This window comes from Vigna unguiculata, chromosome 4 (genome assembly GCF_004118075.2).
Source record: "Vigna unguiculata cultivar IT97K-499-35 chromosome 4, ASM411807v1, whole genome shotgun sequence".
NCBI classification, from domain to species: Eukaryota; Viridiplantae; Streptophyta; class Magnoliopsida; order Fabales; family Fabaceae; genus Vigna; species Vigna unguiculata.
The window spans coordinates 13,534,609-13,553,743 of NC_040282.1; the positions used below are offsets into that span (position 1 = coordinate 13,534,609).

General features: G+C 39.4%; 1 long non-coding RNA gene and 1 pseudogene across 1 annotated transcript; one reads left to right on the top strand and one right to left on the bottom strand.

Annotated features, from left to right (window-relative positions):
* Window positions 1-418: 418 nt before the first annotated feature.
* On the bottom strand, window positions 419-2,832 carry LOC114182392. The gene is made up of 7 exons (XR_003604077.1): window positions 2,512-2,832; window positions 2,050-2,163; window positions 1,696-1,813; window positions 1,328-1,542; window positions 1,045-1,182; window positions 784-950; window positions 419-639 (listed from the first exon to the last, which is right to left on the bottom strand). It is a non-coding gene; the product is annotated as an uncharacterized LOC114182392 (long non-coding RNA).
* A 5,986-nt stretch (window positions 2,833-8,818) lies between these two features.
* On the top strand, window positions 8,819-13,470 carry LOC114180520 (annotated as a pseudogene).
* Window positions 13,471-19,135: the final 5,665 nt, after the last annotated feature.

Genomic DNA, 19,135 nt, shown 5'->3' on the forward strand with positions numbered 1-19,135 from the left:
ACATAGCAGTAAATTGTTTCTTTAATTGGTTCAGAGATATACGGATCGAAAGTGAAACAACATTAACCAAATTGCTGTTGTGGGAAAGTAAAATAAACCCTAGAGGTTCCCTTTCTTTTGTTTCTTCATATTTTCTTTTTCTTTTTATCAATAATATTTTGCTTTTTTTTTTTATCAAATCGTTAATACTCTGTCAACACTACTAACATTTTGTCAAATAAAAAAATCTATAATTCTTTCTTAAATTTTAACTATATTATTGTAATTATTCAAAATATTCATAATGCATACATCTCTTTTGTTGAATATATATATATATATATATATATATATATATATATATATATATATATATATATTAGAAATAATGTTAGCAACATATTATTATTATTAAATAAATTTACAATAGTCTCTTAAATACAATATCAATACTCCATCACTAAAAGAGGACCCATATGCAATGAGTGCTTTGGCTAACATTTATGCTCTGAACAACAATTAACATGATTCACTCAAAAGTCTTCCTTGAAAAACCATAACACATTGTTTTCCCTTAGCTGCAATAATATTAAGTTGTGCTTCTTTCACTCCTTTTGCATATCTTGAATTTTCATCTTGTTGAATATATCTCCTCTTCCGCTGATAAAAAAAGAAGAAGCAAGTTTCCAACCACTTTAAATGATATTAAGACAACAAAAGTTAAAAAAAAATAAAAATGAAGTGGTGAAAGTAATAAAACAAAAGAACACAAACAAAAAATTCTAACTTAACTTAAATACTTACTCAGTTTTCAATGCTTCGTTACAAATATTTCTTTTAACTCCATGCCAGGTGGTAAAATAATTTCCTCTTCAATTGTTTTGCTCTCTAAGTTCATACCAACATCAACCTTTCCATTCCTCCTTAGAACATGGCACCAACATTATCGCCACCATCATCTTTGTTGCAAACTTCAGTAACATACAAAAAGAAATAAATATTTTAAGTACAATCATAAAGCCATAACTGAAAACATTACATTTGTTTAAGGTATCATAGACTTACACATTGAGGGCACCTCCAATTATCTGGAATGAGGGTTTTAAGTGGTGAGAGTATGCACCTAGGATGGAAAGAACAGGTGCATGTTTCACACCTCAGAACATCTCCTTGTTCGCCACAAGCTTGAGAGGAATTCTCTTTCTATTATTAGGAAGGGAAGAAATGTTAAAACATGACATGAAAGAGAAAAACTGATATTTTACATTAATTTTAATAATATCAAAATAAGACTATAACTTAAATCAGATTAAAATTAACAACCCAAAAAGAAAAAGAATCAACTTACGGTGTCACTTCTTTGGATTTTGACAACTTTTTCTGGATGGTTCCCATGTTTTTGGGTGGTAACTCGATGCCAAATATTTGGAACCATTCTATTTCTCTTTGGAACATGGCACCAACATTATCACCTCCATGATCTTTGTTGCAAACTTCAGTTACATCATTTTTATCTGAACAATTTTCCTTCCCGAGTTCTCCCAAGGGAAGTACTTCAAGCTCCTGCAACAAATAACAAAAACGAACATGAATCACCAATTATAAGGTCATCTCATAAAAAGTTATCGTGAATTTGTACAATTACAGAGATCCTTTCAACCAAATCTGTCAACCACAAGAGATTTTGGAGAGGAGAGAAACAGAAAAGTAGCATACCATTTTCATATTAGCTTCACATGAACTTTGATGCTTCTGAAGCTTTCTTCACAGCCACCATTTTGCAACCGATGCGATAAATTCCTTGGCATTACGATATAGGATACATAACTTCTTCCTACAAACATAACTCATAACTCATTTATCAGAAAAATCCTCATCAGAGGAAATATATATATATATATATAAATAAATAAGTACTGTATTGATACGATTCTTTCATTTTCATTCCTGGTATATCGCAGCATGATAAACAATTTTAAACAAGATAAAGTATCTCATGAGGGATAACGATGACCTGGTACAAGACAAGAAAATGTGAAAAAGAAAAAGATAAAAGAAAAAGAAAAATACCTCTGAAAAGTTGCTTGAACATATAGGATCCGTGATAAAACTTCATTCCAGTGAAAAGAAGTTGCAATAACATACTCAATATAAGGTGTGAAGTGAACCATTCCTTCACAGTTCCTTCACAGCAGGAACGAAAGATAAAAGTCAAGGGCAGAAATAAAATAAATGATAGGCAACTTTGAGATGTTCTAAGAGGTAAATGAAGATGGTGATAGATGTCATGCATTAGAGCAAAATTGAACATTGTCCCTGGCTTCATACTTGTTTGATTCCTGATGTCAAAAGTGTTAAAAATTCTGTCTCTTAAAAATAAGATTTTAAATTTATACCATAAATTTAGGATTTATTAGGTAAAAGAATTATAAACATTGTAACGAGAAAAAAACATCTCAAATAAAAACATAAAAAACAAAAACTAGTTAACAGAATAAAGCAATGATCTCATTCCATGAATAAAAAGCTCACCAAGTCAGAATACAGCTTTCCGATAACCTCTTCCGATATGAAACAGCTCTAACCATTTCAAGGTGCTTTGAGGAGGATCAGGGTTACAGTAAGAAAACATGTGCAGTCACAAGAATGAATGGAGTGAAATTATTCTCCGTATGCATACACCTTTATACAATTGCGCCAGGAAAACAAGAACTCTCTATAAATCAAAGGGAAAAAAGAAAAAATGAAAAAGAGAAAAAGAAGGTGGCGGTGATAGCAGAAAGAGGATTAGGGTTTCTGTGGAAAACATGAGCAGATTTTAGGGTGAACCATTCGGTGGAAGGTTACTTGCTATTAAATACAATAAAGTAGTTTGCATGTAACTCTGCGCCATCGAAAGAGATGAGATTTTTAACCATTCATCGACCAGTGACAAGATAATCCACCATTCATTTATTCACACGCAAGAACAAAAGAAATAACTTTATCACATCTTTGAAATTATAATTTAAATATAAATTGTAGTAAGTAATAATGTTAAATTATTTATACCGTATCTATCACGAGAATGAAATTTTTGTTGCATTTAAATCATATATAATATGATGTATGTACTACTTTTATAAATTTTTACAAAGAAAAGGAAAACCTTAAATATTGTGGAGATTTTAAACGTTTCTAATATTTTAAAAAATTAAAATAAAATAATTTCTTAAAATATAGGGTGTATTTTTTTAATTAATTTAGAATCTATTTCTTCTATATTTTATTTTTAAAAAAGCTATCCCAAAACATTAGAAAGATTAAATCAAATCCAACTCCAAATAAATAAAATCTAAATTAAATTAATTTATTATATAAGAAAATAAAATTAGTGACCAGTTTCACTAAATTTTCTATCAAAACTGTAAATATTGTATTAGCAAAAACTAAAACAAATATAATTGTTTTTTATTAAGAATATTTTAATTAGAAAATAAATTTACTTATTTTCTATGTCTTAATACCCAATAATATCAAAAGTATCTATTAATTTTGCTGAAGACATAATGTATCAAAAGTATTAAAAACATAGTGATTCTGGCAACATTAATTAATATACTAATACAGAAATATAAGAATACTTCAAATATTTATTAAAATAATCAACATAATAGTAAAAATAAAATATAGATAAATATTTTGTGGAGACTATAAAATCATAAAAGTTATAGTTTACCGGGTATCCAACTTTGAAAAAAATATTGCATATGAAATAAATTATTAAATAATAAAATTATATCCTAATTTCCTATTTAAGTCCTTTTATTGGTGAGTATGTTCAAAAAAGTTCAAATTTTTAATAAAGAAGTGTCCCGAGAAAGGTTCTTACACATAGCAGAAGGAGGGTTGCGGCTGATGTTCAAAACCAGTCGTCATTATTTCGGTGTTTTCGTCTGCTGAACTCGTGGCTGAATTGTACTTTTATTATCGCAAAGGGCGTGGACTGTGGTATCGTGTCATTGGAACGGGTAAGCGTTGTTGAGCGCGTTTAACATGGGCAAGAAGGAGCTGCCGACAAGTTTTTTTACATGTATATGTGTCATTTTTCCCAGTTACATGTTAGGTTGCCATTAGATGATTTTACCATGGGGGTGCTCCGCCAGTTAAACATGGCGCCTACTCAACTACATCCGAATAGTTGGGCGTACCTGCAGGCCTTTCGTGTTCTGTTCCAGTCGTTGTATCTGCGACCGTCTCCTCATGCATTTTTATACTTTTACGACATAAGACCTTGACAATCGACTACATGGCTATCCTTGGTGAGCAGGCCGAGAATTAGCAGGTTGGACGCATTTACACAGTCGTTTAAGCACTTCAAGGATGGGTATTTCAAGGTTGTAGTGAAGGAGGGAGGAAAGTCGTATTTCCTTAATGCAGATGGGAGTACTAAATTCCCTTTTAGTTCGACGGGTAGCCCCTCTCGGTATAAGGATATGAGTACCGATGAGTTGTCGGCGGCGGATAAGGAGGTGGTGGAGGTGCGGATGAAGTTTACTGATAAACTGCCCACTAAGGCCTTAGTTAGGGTTTATAATTCGGTTCATCCGATTATTGATATTGAAGGTATCTGTTTGTGACTTAAACTTTCTCAATGTGTCTAAGTTAAACTAACCGAACTTTGTTGTATTCATGCAGGACATATGGCTCAAGCTAGAAAGAAGAATTTAACCCTTTTCCAAACACTAAGGAAGGAGAAGGCGGTGAAGGCGAAGGCAGCTGGGAATACTGAGGTCCCAAATTTGCAAGAATTATTGGTGGATGTGCATGTTCATGGCGGCACCAAAAGGAAGGCTGAGTTGCCGGCTAGGCCTGGTAAGGGCAAGGATGTGAAGAAGGTAAGGGCCGCCTTGTTGGGGCAAGGGTCGTCTAGTGGTGCTAATGGACCGGAAGCCGATCTGATTGAGTTTCCAGAGACAACCGTCCGAAAAGATATCGAGATTAACATGCCAGAGATATTGATTAACTCTATCGACAATATGGAGCCGGACCACTTGGTGAGGACAATGGTGGAGTTTGGGAGTAAGGCGTTGATATTGAGTCGCCGAGTTGGGTCACTGTATCGTAGGGAGGTGAAGGAAGGGAACCGGGAAAAGCTGGAAGATCTACAAGGGAAAGTTGACAAGTTTGCAGAGGAGAGAGCTGCGTGGAAGAAGGAGAGAAAACGGTGGGTAGAGGAAAACTGCATTATTCAAGAGCATATTAACGAGTTTTAGAAAGGGGTAAGGCAGACGACCTTCTTCTGCCAGGAGATTGATGTGGCTGATCCAAGATTTGACGTAAACAAAGATGTAGTGGACGACCAGCTCATTGATGAAGCCGAGAGCAGCCCTGGAGAGGAGGCGGAGAAGGCTGCAGCAAACGAGGGGATTAATGCGGAAGCAACCGCGGAGGGTGAGGATGACAAGGCGACTTAGGATGATTTTTATTTGTTTAAGAATTCTAAGTTTGTAATAACCCGTACATTGCTTCATTTGCCGTTAATTCATACACTATTTATTTTGCTGCTAAGTTTGTAATAACTCGTACATCATTTAATATGCCGTTAATTCGTACATTATATACTTTGCTGTTAATCTGATGTTGATTCTTGGTATGTTTGCTGTTATGCGATGCCGCTATGATGTGTTATAGCAGTGTGTGAAATGATATTATCGTGAATATCCGTGTTGATTTGGGAAGTATTTTAAGTTAAGAGTGTTCGACCCAGGTCGTTTACTTGTGGTAAGGGTGGGTAGTTTAAAGCGAATTAACAACAAATTAAAGGTGTTCGACCCAAACCGCCTACTTGTGGTAAGGGTGGGGAACTTAAAGCGAATTATAATCAAATGATGGGTGTTCGACCCAAGCCGCCTACTTGTGGTAAGGGTGGAGAACTTAAAGCGAATTAATATCAAATTAAGGGTGTTCGACCCAGGCCACTTACTTGTGGTAAGGGTGGGGAACTTAAAGCGAATTAATATCAAATTAAGGGTGTTCGACCTAGTCCGCTTACTTGTGGTAAGGGTGGGGAACTTAAAGCGAATTAACATCAAATTAAAGGTGTTTGACCTAGGCCGCCTACTTGTGGTAAGGGTGGGGAACTTAAAGCGAATTATCATCAAATTAAGGGTGTTCGACCCAGGCCGCCTACTTTTGTTAAGGGTGGGGAACTTAAAACGAATTAACATCAAATTAAGGGTGTTCGACCTAGGCCGCCTACTTATGGTAAGGGTGAGGAACTTAAAGCGAATTATCATCAAATTAAGGGTGTTCGACCCAAGCCGCCTACTTGTGGTAAGGGTGGGGAACTTAAAGCGAATTAATATCAAATTAAGGGTGTTCGACCCAGGCCGCTTACTAGTTGTAAGGGTGGGGAACTTAAAGCGAATTGACATCAAATTAAGGGTGTTCGACCCAGGCCGTCTACTTGTGGTAAGGCTGGGGAACTTAAAGTGAATTAACATCAAATTATGGGTGTTCGACCTAGGTCGCCTACTTGTGGTAAGGATGGGGAACTTAAAACGAATTATCATCAAATTAAGTGTGTTCAACCCAGGATGCCTACTTGTGGTAAAGGTGGGGAACTTAAAGCAAATTAATATCAAATTAAGGATGTTCGACCCAGGCTGCTTACTTGTGGTAAGGGTGGGAAACTTAAAGCGAATTAACATCAAATTAAGGGTGTTTGACCCAGGCCGCCTACTTGTGGTAAGGGTGGGGAACTTAAAACGTGTTAGAAGTAAGGTAAGGAGTAGTCTTGAGCTAAAGAACCCTTTGTTTTATTCATGTAATTTGGGGTGCCTCGTTAAAACCTACCTGGCCAAAACCCTCCTTAGGGAAAAAAGATCAGGTGAGGAAAAAGAGTACACACAGGTTTACAAGTATTCGGTACAATATATGTTTTTAACTAAAATAAAACTTGAGATGGGATATGTTCCATGTATAGGGTATCTCTTCCCTGGATAATTGTTCAAGCTTATATGCCTCCCCTCCAGCATCTTTGCGTATTCGGTACGGGCCGTCCCAATTGGCGGAGAACTTGCCATCCTACTTTCTTGCACTGCTGGCCATTCTCCAAACTAAGTCTCCCTTGGTGAACGATCTTGGGTGTAGGTTTGCATTATACTTTATGGCTGCTCTCTGTTTGGCGACTAGATTGTGTATTTAGGCTTTTTCTCTTAATTCGGGTAGGAGGTCAAGGTGGGTGTTCATGTTTTGATGATTTTGTACTGGGTCGTAGAGTTCTCGGTGCAGAGATGGTTCATCTATTTTAACTGGTATCATGGCGTCTGCGCCGTATACTAGGCTGAACGGGGATTCGTTTGTTGTTGATTGAAGTGTACATCTGTATGCCCATAGTACTTCCACTAATTCTTCTGGCCACCGGCCCTTGGCATTGTCTAACCGTTTATGCAATTCTACCAATATAACCTTGTTTGCTATTTCGGCCTGTCCATTGGTCTGTGGGTGCTCAACAAAGCTGGTTACGTGTTTGAGGCCTAGGCCGGTATAGAATTTAGCAAGCTCTTTGTCTATAAACTGTCGGCCATTGTCGGTGATGATTGTATGCGGGATGCCATACCGACATATGATATCCTTCCATACGAACTGTTGCACTTGTAGGGCTATAATGGTGGCTAATTGTTTGGCTTCTATCCACTTGGTGAAGTAGTCGACGACTACTATCAGGAATTTTATTTGGCCTTTGCCCGGGGAGAAAGGGCCAAGCAGTGGCAGAGTATTATGGGTGCAGGGGGACCTTGGCACCCCAAAACATTTTGAAATTTTTTTACAATAGATATTTTGATTTTTTTTATTATAGATATTAGGTATTTTGATTTTATTTTGTTATAAATATTAAATCAAATATTTTATTTCTTTTATAAACATAATAATTAATACTAATAAATAATAAAATATAAAATAAAATATAATAAAGAATAAAGATTAAAAAGATTTATCAAGATATTTTTCATTATTTGTTTTCATTATAGATTGTGTTTTTCATAAATTGTTCTCATATTTCATTCTCATTTGTTTTTTTTTTGGTTTCTGAAAAGAAAAAGATCTATTATTTTTTCTCTTATTTCTCCTTTATTCTCTTTCATCCTCGAGGAAGAAAAGAAGAACATAATTCTTTCGTCTCACTTGATAGTGAAATATTAATTCAATAATTTATTTAATGAGCCACTTTTATATTTTTATGCCTTGAATTTCTTACAAATTTTTCTCATCTTCCATTATTACCTATTTTCTTTTGTTTCTGAAGAGAAAAAGATAAATTATTTTTGCTTTCATCTCTCAACTGTTCTTTTCCATCCTCGAAGAAATAAAGAAGGTAATTCTCTTTTGTCTCACTTGATAGTGAAATATTAGTTTAATAATTTATTTAATGAGCCTTTTTTATATTAATTTTTTATTTTATCAACATAGAAGAAAAAATGATTGTACTGTGTATTTTTTATAATTGAATTTTAAGTGTGGTTTGATTATCATCGAATTTTCTTTTGGTATTTATGTCTCTCAATTTTTTATTAGATTATGATAAATCATTTTTTAGTATTTTTTTTAAATAGGTATATTGATGAAGAATAAAAGAATAGATTCATTTTTTAAAAGTGATAAAAGGGAAGCTACTCGTGAAGATGAAAACAGGACAAATTCAACTCTTCCAGATATTCTGAAGCATGATACTAATGTTCCAATTGTTCAATCAGAGGAGCCCCCTTTTAAGGTTCAAAAAATTATAGGTGAGAAGTTTCATATTAATTCTTTGGAACATGATCCAAGAAAACGTCTTCAAATATGTGAATATCCAATGAGTCAAATGCAACTTGAAAATTATCCTTATTCTAAGGAAAAACATCCAAGGAGATTTCAATCTAGTTGGTTTAAAATGTTTCCTTCTTGGCTAGAGTATTCCTTGACTAATGATGGAGCTTATTGTTTGGCATGTTATCTATTTAGTTCAAAGCCATATGGTCGTTTTGGATCAGATGTGTTTACTAAACAAGGTTTTAGATCATGGAGAAAGGTTAATGCGGGAAAAAGATGTGCATTTCTCAACCACATTGGAGATAGTCCTTGCTCACTGCATAACAGTGCAATGAAAGCTTGTGAAGACTTGTTGAATCAATCTATGCACATTAATAACATTATAAATATTCAAAGTTCAGAACAAGTCTGCAAGAATCGTTTACGGCTCAAAACCTCTATTGACACAATTCGTTGGCTAGCATTTCAAGCTTGTGCATTTAAAGGCCACGAGGAAACACCAGAGTCAAGTAATAGATGTAACATCCCTAAGGAATATTACGAAAATTTAATAAATAAAATCCAAGATAAAATAAAGAACGCATTTAATAAAATCATTTCCCAAAAAAACATGGGAAATTTAAAACTTTAATATCACTGTCATAAACCAGGAGTCAATACTCATAAAACTGGAATAAAACTCAATGGCTCCTGAAATGATTACATAATTATCTCAAAACTAAAATATTATATATATATATATATATATATATATATATATATATATATATATATATATATATATATATATATATATATATATATATATATACAAAAATCACAAGCTAGCCCCCGCTCCGAGTCTATGCGTCTCCTGGCCCAACTATCACATCATCTGCTCCCGGATAACAAGATATCCGATCATCGCTACACACACACACAGATAGGGTGAGCTATGCACAATAAAGTATAAACAAATATATGAAATATACATGTTTCCCAACCCAAAACAACGTAAGTACAAAACTCATAATTTCCAAATCACCCAACCATGACCTCATAGTCCTTCATGAGTCATATGCATGAACTAGGTCTTGGGACTTCCCTATGCTCCCACGAAACTAACTCATTCGTGGTCCAACCCTATGAGCCTATCCCGCTCATAGTCCTGCCCTACAGACTCCTCGTCTGTAATAAAACATCAAAGTCTCATACTTGGACCCTGGCACGCACGCAATCACCATACTATGGACTCCTCGCCCAATAGTAGCCGACAGGAACATCACAGTTCCTTGCCCATCGTGCGCCCGACACGTGGAATCACCATACTAAGGACTCCTCGCCCAATAGTAGCCGATAGGAACTCAACCAGTTCCTTGCCCATCATGTGTCCAACCACCGAGCACATCCCAGACCCCTATTGGACTTAGTCCTTCAAGCCCAAATGCCACACCACATGCATAAAATTCCTATACTTAGGATAAAGTAACCAAATCACACCCACAAGCAATTACAACATGTCAAAATCACATAAACTCGCTTAAACCAGGGACACTCTAAGCCCTCAATCTCGCTTGGGCTAGCTCCCTTCGCCTAAGCGAGCCTAAAATAGTAGCATCAACTCGTCATCTCGCTTAGGCAAGATCTTCTCGCCTGGGCGAGCCACACATTTGCCCAAAACCACTATAACACCTCGCCTAGACGAGTCTTCAACAAAACACACAAGAACACACTTCAAGAACTCGCTTGGGCGAGCCACTCTCGCCTAGGCGAGAGTGTCAGTCGCTCAAAACATCTCGCCTGGGCGAGATATCGCGCTCAAAACTTCCACGTTCTCCTCACAACCTCGCTTAGGAGAGTGCCTCTCACCTGAGCGAGAGACCTTGTCGCTCAACCCTTTTCCTGGTCGCCTAGGCGAGAACCACGAATCAGGACCCATTGTGAGACTCTACAACTCTCGTCGAGGCGAAGAGGACCCGCTTGGGCGAGACTTGCAGGTTCTCGAGTCTGTTCAGGCACTCGAATCACCCCACTTTGCCCAATTTGCAACACCAACAATACCAAAACACAATGAACACATTACCAAGCACAAATAATGGCCATAATCATCAGAACATGTCCTATTTCACCATTCATATTACCCAACTCGAGATTAAATCATATCTACCCATTCCATACCAAAACCCTCTCTCTAATCACAAAAATGCATAGCAAGGCTTTACACACAATCTCAACCAACCAGATTCTGGATTACAGCACATACCACACGGGTTCCATGACATACAAATTTACCCAATGCATACACCTAAAATAGCAGCACGAAAATTAGGATAAGCTCCCCTAACCTGAAAATTTGATTGAAATTGGGAAGAATATTGGTTTTCCTTGGTTTTCCAATGATGTGCCACAGACTTCCTCTCAGTTCAGCCCCTTTACGCACCCAAACCTCCTCTCTCAGCCTAAATTTCGTACTCTCTCTATAATAGTTCACCACAGATGCCAAAACCCTTCCCTTTTCATAAGTTTTGGCTTTTATAGGTGCCTTTAAGAGGGTTTTTAAAAATAAAACGAGTTTTGGGCTTTATGGGTTTTAATTCCTCTTCAATGTTAATCATTTGGTAATTTTCCAACCCCCTTGGCTGCCCCATTCTGCTAGGCTTTTCTTTACCCCTTCACATTCATACCACAACTATTAGTTAGCAAAAATAAAGCTTATTCTTTGCCCACCAAGGTTTGAACCCATGACCTTCCACTCTTAAGGCCAAAGCACAACCACTATACCAAATCACATTTGGTGATACACACAAATCAACATAAGTTTTGCAATACCAATCACATACTCATACATATCTTTAAAATCAATAATAAAACAACTACACATAATTGGCATACATAGGACTCGAACCCAAGTCCTCTCACACAATCAAAGTACTCTCAACCACTTGAGCTAGTACTTTCCCACATCACATTAAACAATAGTTAATGCCATAAAGGTGCTTTCTACCCGTATTTATTAATTAATTAATTATTTAATTAATTAATTTTCACGGGTCTTACAATAGAGGTAACTTTCTTGAAATGATTAAACTTCTAGCATCACATAATGATAAAGTGGCACAAGTTGTGTTAGAAAATGCTCCGTATAATGCTAAGTATACTTCTCATCATATTCAGAAAGAAATCTTGCACATTTTCTCTAGAAAAGTAAGAAGTCACATTCGAGAAGAAATTGGAGATTCTAAATTTTGCATAATTGTTGATGAAGCACGTGATGAATCTAAAAAAGAGCAAATAACTATTATTTTGAGATTCGTAGATAAGGATGGTAATATAAAAGAATTGAGTGTCGTTCTCTCTAGGCATAATCTTGATGTTTCCAATATTCGCGGTCAAGGGTATGATGGTTCTAGTAATATAAGGGGAGAATAGAATGGGTTGCAACCATTATTTCTCAATGATAATCCTTATGCTTATTATGTGCATTGTTTTGCTCATAGACTACAACTTGCTTTGGTGGCTGGTTCAAGAGAGGTCATTCCAGTTCATCAATTTTTTTCAAATTTGGCTTTTATTGTAAATGTTGTGTGTTCCTCTAGTAAACGTCATGATGAGTTACAAGCTATTGAATTAGATGGAATAACTCAATTGTTAGAAATGGGTGAACTTGAAAATGGTAAAGGAAAAAATCAAATTGGCACTTTAAAACGAGTTGGTGATACTCGTTGGAGCTCACATTTTTATTCCATTTGTAGTATGATGAAGCTATATAATGCATCTTGTCTGGTTCTTCAAAAAATTATTGTTGATGGATCAACTTATTCTCAAAAGGGTGATGCTGATGTTGCATTGACTATGTTGTCTTCATTTGAGTTCATATTAATTTTACACATGATGAAAGAGACTATGGGAATTACTGACGGTCTTTGCCAAGCTTTGCAGAAACAATCTCAGGATATATTGAATTCTATGCAATTGGTTTGTTCTACTAACATTTTGATTCAAAAGTTAAGGGATGATGGTTGGCAAAATCTATTGAAAGGTGTGGTATTCTTTTGTGAACATCATGACATTGATATTCCTGATTTTAATTCTACTTATGTTGCAAGTCATGGCTGTTCTTGACATCAAAAAGATCATGTCACTATGGAACATCATTTTAGGGTAAATATATTTCTTGTTACAATGGACAAGTAGTTGCAAGAATTAAATGATAGGTTTAGTGAGCAAACAATGGAACTTTTAACTCTAAGCAATGCTTTAGTTCCTAAGGATGCTTATAAAGCTTTTAACATTGAGGATATATGCACTCTTGTGAACAAATATTATCCTTTAGATTTTAGTGAGCAAGAGAAGATTAGTTTAAAATTCCAACTTTAACATTTTATTACTAATGCTCCTAACCATCTAGATTTGAAGAATTTATCAACCATGCTTGAATTATGTCAATCTTTGGCAAGAATAAGAAAGTCACGGACATTCTACTTGATTGATCGTTTAATTCGTCTTATTTTAACTCTTCCTGTCTCTACAGCTACAACAGAAAGATCATTTTCTGCAATGAAGATTATCAAAACAAGATTGAGGAATAAAATGGAAGATGAATTTCTTGCCGACAATATGATTATTTACACTGAAAAAGAAATAGCTGAAAATTTTAGTTCTGATTCAATTATTGATGAGTTCAGGGATCTGAAGGAACGAAGGGAAATCTTTTAGATATTTGTGATTTCTTTTTTAGTTATCGTTATACTAAGTTATGAATTCATTTTTATTGTGTTAGTGAAAATAATGAAATGTATAAATTTTGGATGTATTATTTGGGCTCTCCCAACAATGTTGGTCAAGATCTGTCACTCGGGCCAAGGATGTTCATTCCCCATTTTGCGAAGGGCCACGGGGATAGTATAGAGTGGAGCTGCTCCTGTTTTTGGTGGATGAGGTTGCCATGTTTCTGGCATGGTATGTATTTTTTGACAAAGTCGTGGCAGTCTACCTCCATGGTCAGCCAGAAGTAACAAACGCGAAGAATTCTGGTGGTCATGGTGCGTGCGTCAGAATGGTAGCCGCATATGCCTTCATGTAACTCTTTGATGATGTATTGAGCTTGTTCTGCAGTAACGCATTTAAGAAGTGGTTGACCATATCCTCGTTTGTACAGGTCATCGCCTATCATCGTATACCTGGCGGCTTTAGCCATCCAACTCTTATCAACGTTAGGTGGGGGGTTACCGGTTTTAAGGTATTGGATGTAGGGAGTTGTCCAATTGTCGGGTAGGTGTGGGGTTAGGGTATGGCAAGTGTGTGTGATGGAAGGAGCGAATAGCGTTTGCTACAATAATGATCGGTGGCAGCTTTTTAACTTGGTGCTGGCTAATTTGGATAATATGTCGTCTTTGACGTTTTCAGATCTGGAGATGTGTTGGATGCGGATTTGTTCGAAGGCAGATTGGATGACTTTCCGGACCAGGTGATAGTATTGTAGGAGGGTAGGGTCTTTGATTTGGAACTCGTCATTTAGGTGGCCCACAGTAAGCTTGGAATCGGTTTTACACGTCAGTGATTTGACACCAACTTCGCGGGCCAAGGATAAGCCGGCGAGGATGGTTTCGTATTCGGCTTGGTTGTTAAACGTCTTGAAGGCGAAGTGTAGGGATTTTTCGATGAGGATATCGCTAGGGCCTTCTAGTACAATGCCGACACCTAACCCTTTTGGGTTTGACAAACCATCAACATAAAGTGTCCATTGGTCCTCTTCAGGGGTTCGTTGGAGATCGTTGACAAAGTCAAGGAGCCATTGAGCTTTGATGGAGCCGTGAGGTTCGTAGCGGATGTTGAATTCGGATAACTCAACGACCCAAGATGACATCTGCCCTGCAAGGTCTGGTTTCCATAATATCTTCTGGATCGGGTAGTCGGTTTTAATGATAATGTTATAATTTTGGAAATATGGGCGTAGGCGTCGGCCTGCGTGTACCAGGGATAGGACTAATTTTTCCACCATCTGGTACCCGGTTTCGAGATCTTACAAGGTTCTGCTGACGAAGTAAACATGGTGTTGGGTGTCGCCGACATCTTGAACCAGTGCGACGCTTACGATGTAATCTATGGCGGTGATGTAGACCAGTAGGGGGAGGATGGATGGTGAGGTGAGGGTGGTTTTTAGCTTCTGAAATACTTATTCACAATCGTCATTCCACGTGAACTTGGTCGATTTTTTGAGCAGCTAAATGAAGGGTTGGGTTTGTTCGGCTAGCTTGGGAAGGAAGCGGGAGATGGCAGTTAGTTGGCATATGAGGCGTTGTACTTCTTTGATACTGCTAGGACTTCACATTTCAACGATTGCTTTGCACTTTTCAGGGTTAGCCTCTATGCCGCATTGGGTAAGCATGAATCCGAGGAATTTACCGTGGTTGACGCCGAAGACGCATTTGTCGGGGTTGAGGCGGAGGTTGTACTATCTTAATGCAGAAAAGGTTGCGGATAGGTCCTGAGCGTGTTGGTGATGGCTTGGGGATATGACAACCATGTCGTCGACATATACTTCGACACATTTGCCCATTAAATGGTTGAAGACTTTGTCCATCAGTCGTTGGTAGGTTGCCTCTGCATTTTTGAGACAGAATGGCATGACCTTATAGAAGTAGTTGGCATCGTCTATAATGAAGGCGATTTTGTTCATGTCGGATGTGGCCATGGGAATTTGGATATAACCGGAGTATGCGTCAAGAAAACTGAGGACCTTATTACCGACTGCACCGTCGACAAGTCGGTCAATGTTAGGTAAGAGGTAGGCATCCCTAGGACAGACTTTGATAAGATCCGTGTAACCAACACACATCCGCCACTTGCCATTGGCTTTCTTGACCAGAACCACGTTAGAGAGCTAAGTGGTGTAGTGGGCTTCTCCGATAAAGCCTGCATTGAGCAGCTTGTCAGCCTCGACTTTGGCCGCTAAGCGTCGTTCTTCACTAAGCTTGCATTTTTTCTGGGAGACATACCGAACCTCCTTGTAAATGGACAACTTGTGGGATGCAACGTGAGGGTCAACGCCGGGTAAGTCAGCAACTGACCAAGCAAAGAGGTCCGTGTTGCTGATAAGGGTGGGTGTGAGGATGTCGCATTGTTCAGGTTGTAACCCAGTGCCGAGTTTGATGGTGCGACCATTAGGGAGTTCCAAGGGTATAGTTTCCTCTACCGGTTCGAGGCGGACATCCCGACCCACTATGGGGTCTAGATCATCACCAGACAAGGCTATTTTAGAGCCGGGTGGTCGCTCATTATGATTGGTTTAAAGGATGGGAAGCTATGGGCGCAGGCTGGCCATGTAGCATTCGCGTGCGAGGCGTTGATCGCCATGAATGGTGAGGATGTCGCCAGATGGGGATGGAAATTTCATGGCCAGATGAGGTGTGGAGACGACAACGCCAAGAGTGTTGAGTGAAAGTCGGCCGAGGAGGACATTATAAGACGTGGGCGCGTCGACGACAAGGAATCGGATAGGAATTGTCTTTGTTTGGGCACCATCGCGAAAAATGGTATGGAGGTCAATGTAGCCGCGAGTGGAAACTTTTTCCGCAGAGAATCCATATATCGGCTCATCGTATGGGACAATGGCGGTGTTGGGGAGTTGGAGTTTCTAGTATGTGGTCCAATAGAGGATGTCGACGGAACTGCCTTGGTCGATGAGGACTTTCTTGACGGCCTAGTTTTCTATCTCGATAGTGATGACCATAGGGTCATCTTGCTGATGATCAAGGCCATGAAAATCGTCGTCCATGAAGGTTATGGGGGGCATGCGACGTCTGTGATGAGAATAGGTGATGTGGTTGATGGATTGGATATGGCAGAGGTGTCTCTTCCTGACGGATGAGGTGGATCCTCCACTAGCAAAACCATCAGAGATGGTGTTAATAGTGTTGCGTAGGGGAGGGTCGGTAGGGGTGACGTCGGTGCGAGCCGGTTGGGGGTCATGGTTTGCGGGTTGGCTTGGGCGTTTGTCGTGGCGAGAGTCACGGGGAGGACGTCGGTGGTCAGAATGAGGAGGGTGATTGGATTAGGGAGGGTGGTCATCTATGCGGACAAAGTGGTGGAAATGGACAAAACGAACCAATTCTTCAATTTTATCCTGGAGTGCTTTACATTCCTCTATGGTGTGGCCGTGGTTTTGGTGGTAGTGGCAGTATTTAGTTATGTCCGCGTTGGGAGGAGTGGTCGTCTTTCGTGACAGTGGGATGAGATCGACTTGTAAGGCCTCGTCAAGGAGACGGGATCTAGGGACATTTAGGGGGGCGTATCTGGTGAAACAGGGTTATCGGGGTTCTCGGGGTCTCGGATCAGGATGGGAAGGTTGTGGAAAAGGGGTTGCTGTAGAGGGTGTGTAGTCATTGCAGAATTTTGTATAGAGAGTTTGTATTTCCTCCATGCGAACGTAGTCGCCGGCGCGTAGTTTCAACTCATGCATGGAGGCGGGTGGGTGAAGGTAGACGTTGTTGGCGAAGGTGCCGGGTTTAAGAGTGAGGGCCATGCACTGAAGTATCATCTCTTGGTTTAGGCGTGGTGTGCGAAGGGCAGCCTTACTGAATCTATCAATGAAAGCCCGGAGCGTCTCATCTTGTTCTTGTCTGACACCGAGAAGTGAGATTGTTGTAGTTTGGTGTGGGCGGCTGCCGGCAAAGTGAGTGGTGAACATATGGGAGAAGGTGTCGAAGCAGTCAATGGAGTATGGCGGGAGGGTGGTAAACCATTCGAGGGCAGGGCCTTTCAGGGTGGTAGGAAAGGCCTTGAAAAAAATAGCATCATGGGAAGTGTAGAGGGCGACGTGGGTGATGTAGACCTTGAGGTGTTTGTCTTGGTCGGTCTCACCGGTGTAACGTTCCAGTGTGAAAGGTTCCCACTAGGTAGGGAGGGGAGTGTTGGCGACGCCTAGGTTGGGCAGATGGTAGTGGGTGGGGAGGGATGGGATGGTGAACGAGGGTGGGAAAGGTGGATGTGAAGTTGTGAGGGGGGATATGGGTAGTAGGGAGGGTGTGAGGGTTGTTATAGGGTGGGATATGAGTAGTGTGTAGAGTGATAGGCATGTTGTAGGGCGGGATGTGGGTGGTGGGCAGGGTGGCGGCGGGTGTAGAAGCTACAGTATTTCCTGGGAGGGTGGAATGGAAGTGAGTATGATGGGTTGAGAGGATGAGAGTTTGTTGGGTGGTGGTGAAGGTGTGCGGGGTAGGATTGTACTCGCTTTCTTCTTCAGTGGGCTAGAAAGCTGGGGACCCTACGACATCGGATGTTTCCTTGGCCTTTCCCTTCTGAGTGGGATCGGCCTCCATCTTTCGCCTTAGGCGAGAGTTCTCTTGTCGTAGTGCCTCTATCTCATCAGCACTGCGCTTATTCAAATCAACCAGTTCCTGTTGCATCTTGGCTTGACCGTCTAGGATGGCGGCCAAATCCGGGGTGATGTTAGCAGGTCCAGAGGGACCTGCTTCAGCCTGTTTGTTAACTCCTGCTCTGCTGCAGGTAGAAATCATCTTCGAAAAAAGCGGGTTGGTTTGTAAGGTATTATCTCGTGCCCTACGGTGGGCGCCAATTGTTCCTGTAGAGAACAAATAAGATATGTCAGACACAAGCACTACCTTACTCTGGCCTGCAATCTCCTCAGTAGGCTTCCTCCTGGCCGATAAATGTCGCTTATGGATATCTCGGTGTGATCGGTTTGGACCCGAGGGGGGTTACCTGCAGAAGAGACTCTGAAGCTCAAGTCAGCAAAATCTCTTAGAAAGTCAAATCCCGTGATTAGGAAAGTAATGAATGTGTACCTTTAATTCGTGGGGACCATGCATATTTATAGATTATTAATTACGTCTGGCCACGTCATGGGTTGGGCCCTTGTTTGGGCCATAAGTGGGCTTGGGCCTTAACCCTGGCCCCTTAGTTCAATCATCGTGAGCCCTATGAGTCTTAGTATTAATGTCCCGAATTTGCCAAATCTTAGTTTCCTAGAGTTAACGGCTTAGGCCGATCACTCTTTAGCGGCTTAGGCCGCTGTTGTTCCTTTAGTGTGTTCAGTTGATGTTGCTCTTTAGCGGCTTAGGTCGGATACTTTGATACACTTTAGCGTGTGTATGGTGATTGTTATTATTTACATCATTGGTGGTTACACAGACGGGCTAGGCTGGCTAGGTGTGATACACTAGTCTTTTCAAAACTCTATTAAGGTAAGTTCGTGGGCCTAACAATGATATCATCACATATCTAGGGATGGCAACGGGGCGCGGTAGGGACGAGTTTTGCTATCTCATACCCATTCCCATGGAAAAAATTCATCCTCATCTCTATACCCAAATCCAACGGGTATCAAACTTTTATCTCATCCTAATTCCCACCGCGTAAC